Raw genomic sequence first — 14,885 nt, forward strand, 5'->3', positions numbered from 1 at the left:
TGATGTATTAATTTTTCTTCTGTCATATAAATTGTTTAACACACTGTTACAACAAAGTTAAGTAAATTATTGATTGTTTGATTTGATTACTTTTCCCCCTCAAGTTATTGGTTTTCTTCTCCACAATGTGTGAAATGCACTTCAGTGTTGTTCATTGAGACGCGTCTTTCCTTTTGCTTTTTATGGTGTCTAATGTGTTTAAGTCTCTGTCCTAGGAAAACCAGTTTTCCTAAGGCTTAGTAATACCTTACCGCAATTTGGAATAATTTGGAGTTGACCTCTCATAATTTCAGGCCCTGTGTCTAATGACCTGACCTATGTCAAGAAGATCCAACTTAGTTTCAGGTTCCCAGTGACTAGTCCTGGCTTTGGGCTGTGAAGTGAAACCAAGAGTTCACAGAGGTCCATCTGACTGGTAGTTTCTGTGTTAAGCCAGTGTATAATTGATTTAGCTGTTCCTTTTCCTTCATGGCTGAATTCTGCTATTTTCTATCTGATTTACTTTTGGCCATTAGTCTACTTTAATGTCAAAAGGCACAGGGGTAATTTATTATTAAAGCCTTATCTTGGACCAGGGGCTTTCAAACATTTTCAACGTGCACAGAAAGAAGTGGTCGTCAGCGTCAGGCAGCCGGGGGAAGCAGCCCCCAGACAGCTGCCGTGTTTTATGGATGTGGTCTGCCTCTTAGGGTAGGTGGTAGGTTCATGTGTGTTGATTGTAACATTATGCTTCATAACAAATATGTTAAGTGTATTCACTTGTAAATATTAAATACTACATAACCAAATTTTTTTAAAGCTATGAGACAGTTAACGCTGGTAAATGTGTCCATTGTTTATACTGGCAGATCTGAGTCACATTAGTGTCAGTTTTTTTTTTTTAATTGTAATTTTCTCTTAAAACACTTTAGACAGGTATTTTAATATAGGTAGTAATTTCTTTTTTAACAGGATAAAATAAATTTTTTATGAAGATACTATTTATAAATTCTTGATATTCAGATGATCTTCATGTAAGTACAAGTGTAAGGTAGTTTAAAGCCTACCTAGAGAAATGTTTTCTTTTCTTCAGCCACAGAGAAGTACCTTCTTTTAAGAAACAGAAAGTTAAAGAGTCTGGCTAGTGACTGTGATTGCCCACTAGTCCCTTCTCTTTTTAGGTATTTACACAGAGTCTAAAACATTCAGTCTCCTCATCTGTAAGCCTACCCCTGTATGGCTGCTCTGAGTATCAGACACAATAGTCCCAGCTTTGGGGTCAGGCATGGCTTTGAAGCTGGCTCTGACATGTTGTCTCAAGTGAAATGCCACTCCAGGTGTCAAATTGGAGTTCACTGACTTTTGACTCTAGAAGTGAACTTGTAGAATATAATTTATTATCAGGGTGAGGACTGCTTGGATCAGCTTCCACATTAGGTATAAAATAGAATTCCTTGATAGTAATGTTTTTTGGGCAGACATATGAGCCTTTCTTCCCACTTCTGAGAAGTTCAACCACCTTCATCTGGAGGATTTAACGGCTCCTCCCACCAATCCAACTAGGTGGTCCTAGTGTAGACCAGCCAGTTGTGGGTGCATGGGCGGCCCTAAGCTGGGCCTTTCTCGAGAGTTTTTAAAATTCTATGAAAAGAGAAATAGTCCCTCTTAGTGCAAATCTGGGTGTTAAGGGGAAAAAGGCAGGCTTCGGGAATGGAGGACAAATTGAGCCTATAGAATCAAAGATGTCATCTTGGTGCAGTTTATTTTGAGTTGCTCCTAAAGCCCAGCTACTTCTATGGCTTTTCTGTTGCTGGCTTAGAGTCAGTGTGTCTCCCCTTGCATTTGCCTTTGCGGCTCCAAGTGCCCTTTCTGTTACCTGCAAGTTAAACAATGCTGACTAATTCATTTGGTTGTTTATACTTGGAATATTTATTTAGCAAATGAATGCCTTTGCCATGGGCAATTATAGTAAAGTATTTAATTGCATAGTAGGATAGCTGATTTATGACATAGCTTTTTGAGAACAGTGGTAGTGTTTATTCCCATCTGTCATGAAAGCAGAAATATGTAGAAATTTATCAAAGTTTACTTGTGCGTGTGTGTGTTAATGACTCTTTTGACAAAGGCTTGCTCTAATGCAAACATCATATAACTTTTATATACCTGCGATGGCATATAATGAAAATGTCATTAACAAATGTGTAGCTATGATGGTTCTAGGAGTTATAAATTGCCTTGAAGAAATATTTATGGTTAGGAGCACTTTTAGGTAAATAGATAGTTTGTGGCTATAACACATACATTGAGAGAAGTGTTTATATTTAAGGAGGAATTGGTACTTTTGTAAGATTATCAAATATGTGTGTATGTGCTCCTTACTTGAAAGGGAAGAATGGCTTATTGCCTCCGTTCCCTCCAGTGGGTTAGTGTCTAGAGAACTGAGATTTTATGTGACGACATGTTTTGTAAATTCCACTTCCTTCTAGGAAACATGAGATTTGCCGTCTCAGTAGCATTCTGCATTGTTGGAACATGTCATAAGGAGCAAAGAAACGCATCTGCTGCTTGGGTTCTGCCTGCCAACTGGTTCGAACAGCCATAGTATTTGTTTATTCTTGATGTGTCAGCAATCAAAGGGAAAGTTTCCCTTTCTCCTTTGTGGCTGTTATATAACTTAAGCATCATTATATCAACAACAATGGTTATTTATTCAGAATCTGCTAAGCACTAGGGAACACAAAGCCTCTGAAACACAATCCCTGCTTCAGATGGACTTTTGTTATCTGGTAAGAGAGAAAGGTCAGGGATCTCAAAAAGAAAGAAGACGCTAGGATGCTATGAAATGAAAGAAACTGAAATGGAGGTGTAAAGAATAAGGTCTGTAGGCATCTGGGTGAGAGGAGAGATCCCCAGGGCTTTGGCCAGTGTGTGGGGTTCCAGGAGAAGGAAAGGTTTGAGTGGGTGTGAAATGGGATAAATAGTAAAAAGAATGAGAGAGCAGGTCGTCAGACAGAGGGCATGGTATGGGCTTAGTGCTTTGAATGAAACTCTCTCAACTTAGCTGATAACTACCAGCAGCTGAGAGGCCTGGACTCAAGGGGATCCACTTGCATGGGTTCCTTGGGGCAGCCTCTCCATCAAGGTTGGGATTGTGGGCACAACTTCAGTGACACAAGCACAATGTAAAAGTTTAAGAATTTTTAGTACTTACAGATCCTGGAAGGGTACACAGCACACCTGAGGCCCCACTGTGCTCCCTCCCCTTCGTAGGCTAGGGAGCACAGGTAGAGAGATAGAATGGAACCATGGGCCAGCACCTGTATTGGCTCCAGAGTGTTATCCAAACAGGTTGCCCAGGGGGAACTTTAATTGGTGGGTTTAAAGCAAGCAGATACTAGTTCCAGGAGGTCACACTGTGACTTAGAGGTAGTCGCTTTACATTTGCAGGCAAATGTTTGAAGGGTCTATTTAAAGGATGTGGTAGGAAAGTGAAGAGCCAAGCCTGCTAGGCAGGTGGGGGAGAGATGCCTCTACATGTTAACTCTGGCCACCAGCTGGAGCCATTCAGGTGGGGTGTATAGTACTGGAAACTGTGTCAAGGGTAGCCAAGCCTTACTTCTGGTATGAGAAAGTTTAACATATTTAAAAATGGATGCCAAGACAACATACAATTGTAAGCACTCACTATCTCTTAGTGTAGAGATGGTAAAGTGCCTGCCGCTCTAGGGCTGCGGTCCCCAACCCCTGGGCTGCAGACCAGTGCCGATATGTGGCCTGTTAGGGACTGGGCCACAGAGCTCCCTCCGCCCACCCCAGTCCGTGGAAAAACTGTCCTCCAAGAAACTGGTCCCTGGTACCAAAAAGGTTGGGGGCTGCTGTTTTAGGGGAACAACATGGGTTATTTGGCAGAGGCTTTTTAAAGATGGGGTTCGAGAGGTGGAAGCCAACCTTTAATCTGAACACTGGGCCTGTGGGGTTGTCACTTTTTGGGTGTAACTATATATTAAGAGTCCTTGTACTTTGCATTTTAATTTTAGGCAACAAAATTGTTTATTCCCTAAATAATTATCCTTTTTCTCTTGGGAGAATGTTCTAACCACATTGTTAATGATATCCTTGTTGTTTCTGAAGCATAAAGTCTCTTAGAAACATCTTTTGAGTGCTTTATGATTGTAGCTGAACATACTTATGAAGTTCTCCTTGGATGGAGCATCTACTCTGAATTTTAAGCTTGACCAGATCCTAAACAATAGGAATAAGCTAGATCATCCCTCTATCCTATATGTGCTGCCTTTCCCTTCCTCCGTCACATTATCTCAAAGTATCTATATATGTCTACACACATGAACACAATTGTATTTTTCAGATTGCAGTGTTAAGTTTATTGAATTGCTCATCTATGCATAGGTTTTATGTAGTTGTCTTACATAAAAGAGCTGCTGTCTTTGGTGTAACAGCCAACATACTGTCAGTTGGCACAGTATAATTCATTGTAATAATAATAGTTTTTTTTTTTTTTTTTTTTTTTGGGAGACAGAGTCTCACTCTTGCCCAGGCTAGAGTGCCATGGCGTCAGCCTAGCTCACAGCAACCTCAAACTCCTGGGCTCAAGCAATCCTTCTGCCTCAGCCTGCCGAGTAGCTGGGACTACAGGGATGTGCCATCATGCCCAGCTAATTTTTTTCTTCATATATTTTAGTTGTCCAGCTAATTTCTTTCTATTTTTTTTAGTAGAGACTGGGGTCTCACTCTTGTTCAGGCTGGTCTCAAACTCCTGAGATCAAATGATCCACCCGAAGTGATCCACCCACCTCGGCCTCCCAGAGTGCTAGGATTATAGGCGTGAGCCACCACGCCCAGCGAATAATAGTTTTGTAAACAGAACATCAGTGCTTTTAAAAATACACATTAAATTTACATGAATGTTTGAGCAAAGTTTCCCATAAAGCAAATTGTGTTCCTTTTGATCTCTACTATAAAATTGTAGTTAATTGATGAGAGAGGAAAGGTTTAGGATTTGATGGCATGCAAGACTTTGACATTTGTCATGACGGTGCTGGTGTGTTGGGAGGCACAGAGGGAAGGGCCTGCCAGCTGGAACCTCATTCAGGAGACTCTCAACCTCAGTGACCCAGGCATGAGAAGATGAATACCTGAACCAGAAATGGAAAAAACAGTCCAGAGGTAAAAGATGCCTTCATATTACACCTATTGATCGTGAATTGTCAAGAGAGAAGGAGGGCACCTGGATGATTTAACTTAAAAGTGTCTAGAATAAGATTACCTTTATGAGGAATATGAGAGTCTAGAGACATGTATCAGCTTTATCATCTAGGAAACAGCCCAGCTTCACATGTTGGGTGCTTGTTGCTAAGGACAAACTTAGGCTATAGGCCTATCTTACTTCCACCCTTTTTGACCACAGCTTAGTCTCCCAACTGGAAACACTCTTGGAGATCCTCAGAGGGGAATGAAGCAGTTTACCTGGTCACTTAGTGGCAGAGCTGAGACCAGGAAGGGAATTCCTGGCTCTCTTGCCACTCTCCCATGCTGTTTTGGAGAAAAGAATACCATTTTAGGAAAGGCCTTTGATTTCACTTTAGATGTTTGGCTAACGAGTATTTTGAAGAAATCTTGGCCTATGGAATGACTAAACAAATATAAGGATGTTAAACTCTGGAGATCTTCTCCAAAAGCAAAGAAGGTTTAATTTGTGTCAATTTTTTTTTTCTTCCTCTAGAAACTCTGTGTTGGCACTAATAACCGACTCATTTCTTAATGGGTCCTCAGGAGTCAGCACTTCTATAGGCTCCTATAATTTTCCGATTCCTAAGTAGTTTCTTTTAAATATTTTTATTCCAAAATAATATTTAAGGCACAGTGACCCAGATAGAATATTTCCAAAATCACTTACTTTTTAAAAAATTGGTTTAATTATGGCCTAAATGAAATCATTCCAATTTAAGCCTTATTTTCTTACCACCAATAAAATTTCTATTGTCTAATAAGAATAGGAAATTCAAGAATCTTAAGCCAAAAAGCTTCTTAAGTTTCTCACCACTTTAAGGGATTTACACCAGACAATATCAAAGAACTATTTCAGTCCTAAAATTCTTTGGATATTTAACATAGAAAAGAATTTTTAAAAATTATGGCCGGTTTTCTACAGTTTTGGAGATTCTGATTGAGGATTCAAAGGGACAAGGCTTAGCATTTTTTGAGTGCCTCCTCTCATGTCAAAGGCTGCTAAATGCTTTGCATGTATTATTACATATACAGTAGCCCCACCCCGTCCTCTGGGAATATGTTACAAGACCCCCAGTGGATGCCCAAAACTTCAGGTCATACTGAGCCTTTATGTATACTATGTTTTTTCCTATACATACATACCTGTGATAAAGTTTAATTTATAAATTAGGCAGAGTAAGAGATTAACAACAACATAGTACAACAATTTTAACAATATTCAGAATGCTATGCAATTTAAAACTTAAGAATTATTTCTGGAATTTTCTATTTAATATTTTGGACTGCAGTTGGGGATGTAACTGAAACCTCACAAGCAAAACCTCGGGTAAGAGAGACTGTTGTAATGTGTTCTCAGACTGTTAGGTGGGCATTTTATCCCCCTCATTGCATATAATTAACTTGCTCAGGGTCATATATAGAGTCAGAAGTCAGATCTGAATTTGCTTTGACACCAGATCCCATGCTCTTTGCACCTAGAATCCCTGCCTAACTCAAGAACTTCTACCAATAGAAACTAACGAATATTCACTGATTAAGTATCTAGCATATCACGATTAATCCTTAATCCTAAAACGCATTTCTTAAGTGTTTTCAAAAGGCAACCTACCATTTTCTAGAAGTAGTGCCATTGTTAAAGGATTAAAAAAAATAGATTGTGAAAAAGCTGTTAAGCCTGGTATAAATCAAGAAAGGCAAGTTCCGCCTTAACCGACAGTGAACTTGCTTATTGGCTGGGATTGAACGGGCTGACTCATTTCTTTTTTGCCCGGGTAGAGGGCCGCACCCTGCATTCCAAAAACCCTCTGCTGCCCGGCCGCGCCCGCCGCTCTCGCTGGAGCCTCGGAGCCTGGGCCGGGCGTCCCCGCTCGCGGCTGACCCGGGAGAGGCTCCGCAGCGCCGCGGTGCGTGCAGGCGGCCGGGCCGGCGAGGCGCTCCCTGAGCGCGCCGTGGCTGTGCCAACACTTGGTGCCCCGAGAACTTTCCCGGAGACGCTGCCTCTGGGGAGACGAGACCGTAAGTGTTGCTCCTGGGATGCGCTCGCTAAAGCGCTCTCACAGACGGCGGGACCCGATTAAGAACAGGGAAGAAACAACCATTCGCGCCTTCTAGAAAACACCCAGCATCGCAGTCGGTGTTATTTCCTCTATGTGGTGAAGTAAAGGGAAGCCTAGTTTTTGCTGGATCCCGCTTTAAGGACAAAATAGGCGAGAGCTACTTACAGCGGAGAACGCTCGGTGCGGTTGCTGAAACAGCGGGTCAGGATATAGGTAGGCTGAAGCCGCAAGTGCCCCGAAGGTTGTGTGATGCCAACCTAACTAATGGGGTCCGAGAGCCAGGGCTCAGGGGCTGGTTTGTGTTTGGGGATATAAAGCTCTCCTCGTGGGGTTTTTTGGAAGAATGGGATTGCATTTGCACTTTGGTTACTAAGTTTTCGGGAAGTACTTGCTTTCTCAAACTCCAGTCCCTGTACAAAACCGTCCTGCCAACTCCGTTGGCAGGTTGGAAGCTAGCCGGTGAGTGAGTTCTGTGTGAAGTGCCAGGAGGAGGCACGTGCTCCCCATGTTTTGGAGTGAGCATGTTTACTGCATAGCTATGCTTTCTATTTAGTGTGGCCAGGTAATTGCTCTTGTGGAATGAGTGGAAATAAATACACGGGGAAGAATGCGTGGCATTTGTTTCTTTCCTTTTCCTATTTGTTTTTGCTCTGTGTAATTGTTACTTGTACCAAAGTAGGAATCTGGAGACCCAGGTTCTGTTCCCCTGAATGCTATAAATAATCATTCCATTTTTAATTTAGTTGAGTTGTAACTTTTAAATTTACGTAAAGATAAACTCAGTGAGCTTCTTAAGTCTGATTTGCTATGAAAGAAATTAATCAGCAAGTTCATTTGTATGGTGCAAGTAACATATTTTCTTGCAAGAGGTCGAGGAAGGTGGGGGACAGGGAAAGCAGAATCTTGTGATTACTAAGGACTTACACACTGCAACAGAAGTTATCCCAGTCAGAAACACTGCTTGTGTACTGGAAAGGCAGGCTCAAGATGTCCCAGTAGGATAAAGGATGGTGGGAAAAATTATAAACTGAATTATGAAGTTATGAATATGAATAGTATCATTACATTTATGCATTTACGAAGATACAGACTGTGATGCAATCATTAGATAGACTGTAATAGAGAGAGTAAGAAACTTCTTTGCAGCTTACTTTTTTTGGGTCTCTGAAGGAAACTTCTTTGCAAAGAAATCACTTCCAAATGAGATAATTAAAATAATTTTTTGGAAACTTTAGGTTACCCTGTGAGTGCCTATTTACACTGTTTTCAGATTCACAGGCTCACTGTTAAGCTCAGTTGCTTTGTGTTTACCTGAGCAAATGCGTCTGCGTGAAGGAAACAGTATGATGGGAGAAAATGGCCTAAGTCCACTGAGGCACTTGGAAAAGCCCCCTCAGGTGGTGAGAATGGGAAAATATTTTATTAAATCTCTAAGATGTTTAGAATCTAACGGGATAATTAAATTTGGATTTTCATTAGTTTCACCGAATACTTTTAATAAAGCTAAATATTTAATGGTCTCCTTTTATCAGATACTGAGATGCTTTGCATGAATTACTTCATTTAATATTCATAATTGTGCCAAGAGGTGGAGGTGTTATTGTCCCTGTTTTATAGTTGAGGAAACAGGCTCAGTAAGGTTATATAACTTCCAAATTTCACAGCTAGTTAATGTAGTTTATGTTAGAAGTCAGCATTTAAGGTTTCTTATTTTTCCCCTGTGGCTCCAATTGCTCCTAAAATAGTTCTGATTTTTCTGTGTGAAATGATCCAGGGGAGGTTCTTGGTTCAAAGCATATTTTTAAGAGATTTGAAAGCTCCTCATTGCCCCAGTGCCAAAATATCAAAGTTAAAGGAATGATGCATTTACTCTGGAAGCTTGTGGTTTTCCAATATTAACTGAGGAAGCCTTACTCTTGGTGAACCTGTTAATTAATACACGTGGCTGCCTTAGAGTTACTGATCTTTGGTGGTTTTCTCCTACTTTTTTGTGGACGTCCTGTTAGTTCTCTGTGTGTATATTCTTCCTGCTCCACACAAAGTGCAACTCAGGCTTTCTCTAACTGTGGAACCAGGAGCTGGATCTGTGGATTCCTAGCAGTTGAATAGTCTGTGTATGAGTGCATACCTGCAGTATTTTATGTGCTAAGTAAAATGTTTTTAAATTTATGTTAGCACCTAGATTAGTGTTGAACCTGTTTGTTGAGGATGGTAAGTTCATAAAGGCACACTCTGCGCACCAAAACTTGACTTGTTTACAAGTGGGCAAGTCTCAGTGTGTCTGATGGGGCAGCCAGTTCTGAGAGTCCATCGGCTAGAGCATCTGTTGGCATGTCTTAATACAAGAGGACAGTGCTATCTTCTTGGACCATGGACTACAGCATCTATTCCAGGACTGGGTGTTACTCACACCCCCAACTCATCACCCTCACCATCTATTTTTCACAAAACACCCATCCACTTTCCTAGGCCAAGTAAGGACACCTTGACCACTTCCTTAGACCTCTCTAACTCCCAGCTGCTTTAGGTGACTTGTTCTTGAGGGTATTGAAAGAGCATGTCACTGTGGTGATCCAACCACTTGGGAGTAATCTTGAAAAAATCAGGGAGATGGGGAAAGCATGCCATAAGACTTGATTTTCAAAAATGGAGAGACGATAAATTCTGAAAACTTTAGATTCAGACTTACGTTGGCATCTAGCAGAATTGTAAATCACATTTTTGAAAAGAATTATTGGAATCGCTTAGAAAAAGAAGTGACAATGATCAGTATCTAGCGTATGTTTGCTAAGGATCACTCATGTCCAGTTAACCTTATTTTTGATAACATTAATTGGACAGGTATATCAGTGCATTGCCATATATATGACATGTCTGCTTCAGCAAAGACTTAACGAAGAGTGAGCTATGTGTGTTTTTTCGTCAAGATGGAACAATGTGGGCTGCACTGTAGTGTAGGTAAGTGGGCTTGTGCCTTGTAGCCAAAGGTTGATCAGTAGAGTGATATCAGACTTGAGCACGATGCCAGCAGTGTGCCTTGATGAGGGCACTTGACATAGCTGAGGGAAAAACACTGGCACATTACTAGAGATAGAGTGTTTAGAACCAAGGAGATAATGGTCCTGCAGTTCTTTGAAGCACTGTAGATAGTGGGTAGGAACAGGGATTCTGGAGGCAGACCCCCAGGCAAGTTATTTGAGCTCTTTGTGCCTCAGTTTCTTCATTTATAAAATGCAGATAATAATATCTCATAGGGCAGTTGAAGATGTTGAAGGATTAAATTAGATAATCCATGTGAAGTTCTTAAAGCAGAATCTGACAGTAAATTATATACATTCGCTGTTAGTCTTGTTGCTACTACTTTTACTACTGTTGCTTGAGGCAGTGTTGTGCACGTTTGTGGGTTTGTGTTAAAACATGTATCCTGAATGGGGTAATCAGGTGTTGGAGAGAGGGTCTAGAAACTATTATTTGAACAGTGGTTTGAAGATACTGGGCATGTTTACCTTAATGTAAAAACTGAGAGACAGTACTTATTTGGTACTGCCAGTGTGGTAAAATAGAGGTGGTCACATTCTGAATTCTGTACATTTCATCCAGTTCAATAAATGCTTTCTGTTAAGGAGCTGTAGCTTGGTACAAGAGAAATCTCCACTAAATTAAGATTTAGGAGAGTGCTTTCTTGGAATCAGTCCCGTCTTTAACCAGTTGTGTACTCTTGGGCAATTAGTTTAACTCAGGGGTTCTTTACAGGGTGCAATTTTAGCCCCCCAAGGGACATTTGGCAATATCTGGACACATTTTTAATTGTCATAGCTGGGTGTGGAGAGATGTGCTACTGCTGAAAATCCTACAGTGCTGAGGGCAGCCCCTCACAACAAAGAATTACCCTGTCCAGAATGTCAGTAGTGTTGAGAAACCCTTCTGTCTGTGAAATTTGAATACTTACCTTTGTTTTAACAATATCACCAAGTAGCTTTAAGAGTTATGTTTATGAAAGGGCCTTTGAGAGTAATGTATCCTGAAATCTGCAAGTGTATACAGTGTACATATTTTATCCTCAGCAGCACAATAAAGTGTCACTTGCTCCATTTCCTGGAGGAATATATTACAGTGCTTTGGGAGTCAGATAAACCTTGGCTTGACTCTCAGACCTACCCGTTTAACCGGCTGTGTGATTTGGGGCAAGTTTCTTTATCTGCAAAAACCAGATCTCTATCTCATAGGGTTTAGAGGAGTAAATAGGATATACATGTAAATTATGTAGCACAGTCCTTGGGCACAGTAGTAAGTTAAAACTGGTGCTGAACAGGGACCTGAGCGGTGGGGGGAGGGGATGGAGGTATGACTACATGGTGAGTGCCAGGCACACTGTCTGGGGAATGGACACGCTTGATGCTCTGACTCAGGGGGATGGGCGGGACATGGGCAATATATATAACCTGAGCTTTTGTACCCCCATAATAAGCTGAAAAAACAAAAAAATTTGCCTTACTTTGAGTAGTGGAATTCAGTGGTGCTTATTAAAATGTAATATTTGGAAAGAGGGTAGATAAGGAAATTAGATTTTTAATAGTTAAAAGATGAAAAGCAAAAGGGTTCTTATCTTCCAGAGGAGATAAAATCTTAGGGGAGGTAAATGTCTCTAGAGGTGTCACTTTGGCCCTAAGGTGAGAAGTACCTGGTAGGGAGAGGGGACAAGTTGCATGGGAAACAAGAGTCTGCTCAGCTATTTCGTGTCAGTCTGGAACTAGCCAAGAATGTAACTTTTGTGTTTGTGATCTGCTCCACTGTAAAAACTTGTAATATTTGTTCTTAAGCAGTATAATTCTGTTTTTTCATCTTACTCTTGATATTATGATTTCTTAAACATATTTTCCAGGGTTTTAAGATGTAAGCAACGCACCCAGCCAATGTATGTTCAAATGTGTCAGTTTTGGTGTCTTAGTGATTTCCTGTACCCTCCTCTCAGCTTCCCCCCAGAAGATAAAGCTTTCATGCAGTCATTCTTTCTGTCACTTCCACTTGTGTATCAGCCGTGGAACTAGGAGTCTGGAGACCACTCATGTGCCCCACTGTTTTCCTACGTTTATAGCAGCCTAGATAGAGTAGCTGATCCCTAAGAGCAGTTGACAGTGTATGTATTTGACTTAAAGGTGTGACTTTCTGTGTGCAATAGGGGTTGGATGGGAAGATTTCAGAGTATTCACCTGCTGTCCACCTTATAAAGGCAGAATGTGTTGCAGTTCTGTTAGTTTCCCAGGGGGGGTACCAATAAGAGGCCCAGCAATGAAAAGTTCTGTGGCTCAGGAAAAGGCTCTTATTCAGGTTGGAGAATTGAAGTTAGTGTTTTTTTGAAAGAGTTTGCTCTTACTTTTCTTTCTCAAGGTCCCTACTGCACTGGAACTGAATTATGTAAGCCTCACATAAGCGTGAGACTTGAACTCTCAGGTGGAACAAGTGTTAGTACCCTCTGCCCCCAGCAGCTTGCCTCTCTGTGGGTGTCTGGCAGGAGATCTCTCCTGTTGGAGCAGTGGGGAGAGTTCACAGCTGACTCACCCCAGGAGAGTGGTGGCTGCCCAAGGGGAAGTACAGCAGCCACAGTGTAAGTGGCATGTTGAATGGGAAGGGCTTGGGGATAAAAACACACTCCTGGGAAATTTATAACACAGACTAAGCCCCGTTCGTGCTTGGAGGCCTTCATTAAGCTAACGTTCAAGCTTGCTTAACTCTCCTGATTGTGCAGAAATGGGTGGTAGTGTTCCAGACAGACCCTCATGGCCTTAAGCTGCCCCTGAGTTGCTGGGTAAGCAGTGATGGCAGAATCTTAGTGATTCTAACAGAATCCTGAACTGGTTACACAATACTGAATACCTACACGGGGTCAGAAGCCCGGACTTTGATGTTCAAGCCAAGCTGAAAGTCAGCTTAATAATAAATAAATGAAAGATTTAGGAAAATTATAATTTTAGATGGTGCCAGTGACCACAGCTCTTGAAACCCGATAGATGATTTCTCCACTTAGGTGTATTCCATCACTTCGATTTCTTAGATGTGGATGAGACTAGAAATTACCATGTACTGCTGGAAGTGTCGTGGAAAATGTTTGATGGCTAATTATGTATTTGCAAGGCTCCTGGACATCAATTTGTTGTAATTCTACAGTATTTGGTACCAAAATCCCAATTTTGATTATGTAAAGGTCAGGCTTGTGCTGAGTCAACAGATGTGAAGATGGATTTCTTTGCATTTTGATGTTTAAGGGTCTCACCAAAAGGCCCAAACATGTGCTAGCCATAGAAGAAACAAAGAGATTTAAGTCAAGGTAGAGTGGAACAGTATTAGCTTGCATTTTTCAGAGTTTAAGGTTGGCATTTAATGAATTCTTTAAATACAGGTGTGGTGTAGTTCCCTTTTTTTTTTTTTAAAGAGGTCCCTCCCTCTTCCTTGAAATTCTTAAAGCCTTTATTTCACCGGAATTATTATTGGCTCCTATCACAGGTATGGTGTGTGTACCGTACATATGAGGGTCCACAGGCCATTTCCCCTCTTCTGAATTTGGAAAGAAAAACCTGACTCTAAAAGAAACTGTAAAACAAACCTGTAATGAGTGGATCACAGTAAAGATACAAAGTTAGCAAAGAGATTGAATGGCTTTCAGGGCAGAATTATAACTTGGTTAAAGGCAGTAATGTGTTACTCTGAAGGAGAATTTGTTTGAAGAGGAATTTAGAGAAGTAGAACTTGGAGACTGGGATGGAAGACTTAGATTGAGAGGCCAGACTGGTCTGTCTGCAGAGAAGCCTTAACAGGTTACCGTGTCGATGCTCCCCTGTGGTGGGGCTGTCTGTGGGCTTTTGCAATCAGACTGCCTGGGTTCCGCGTCTGACTCAGAGAGCAGTCTCGCCCTCGTCAGTGCGCGTCGCTGAGCCTGCCTTACCCTCACAGTGCACAGTGTCAGGCCACACGGGCAGCCACAGAAAGTGTTTCCATTCTGTTCCCACTGTGCACCCTCCTGATTGTAATTTGGTCTCCTCACGTGGTTATGCTTTGCAGAGACACACTGAAGAGCAGATACTAGCATCCAGTCTACATTATAGTTTATATTAATATTTTTCACAATAAAGTAGTAAGCTGGTATTTTTACTTTAATGTCACCATGAGTGTGGTTAGCACGAGCCCTTTCCTGATCATTATGTTTATGAATGTGCAAGATCAAGGAAGGGCTAGCCTTGGACTGTGATGAGTCGCCAAGATGATACTGCACTCCAAGGACCAGCTGGCTTCCCAAGGGTTGCGTGTCTTCACTGTGAGTGCCCTTTTTTGTGCGACTTGCAGCACCAGAGTGTGATGATCATCACAGTACCATTATCTTTTTCTGCAGTTTAGGAAATGTTGAGAAGAAAAATGAGCGTCATTGAGTGCTTATTCACAGTGGAAATGTGTTCTGTTCTTCAAGTGACTCATGTAAACATGAGTAAAGCAAACTAGACTATGTTGTTAAGAGTTACAATTACAAGGTAAACTAATTCTGACTTTGTTGGTATGTCCTGTAATTCTCATTTAAATTCAACAAATTACCAGACAACTACAGAAATCCCC

At 41.3% G+C, this 14,885-nt stretch overlaps 1 protein-coding gene across 6 annotated transcripts in view; it reads left to right on the plus strand.

The window, feature by feature from the left end:
- Positions 1-14,885, plus strand: part of SGMS1 (sphingomyelin synthase 1) — a 280,335-nt gene that overhangs the window by 175,723 nt on the left and 89,727 nt on the right. Inside the window, exon 1 of one of the 6 annotated variants that reach the window (XM_045569233.1) lies at positions 7,041-7,242. The exons of the other annotated variants lie outside the window; for them this stretch is intronic. The gene's annotated coding sequence lies outside the window, so the exon portion shown is untranslated. Of the gene's footprint in view, positions 1-7,040; positions 7,243-14,885 lie in introns of those variants that run through there. 6 annotated transcript variants of the gene reach the window in all.

The sequence above is a fragment of the Lemur catta genome, chromosome 14, assembly GCF_020740605.2.
Source record: "Lemur catta isolate mLemCat1 chromosome 14, mLemCat1.pri, whole genome shotgun sequence".
Lineage (NCBI taxonomy): Eukaryota > Metazoa > Chordata > Mammalia > Primates > Lemuridae > Lemur > Lemur catta.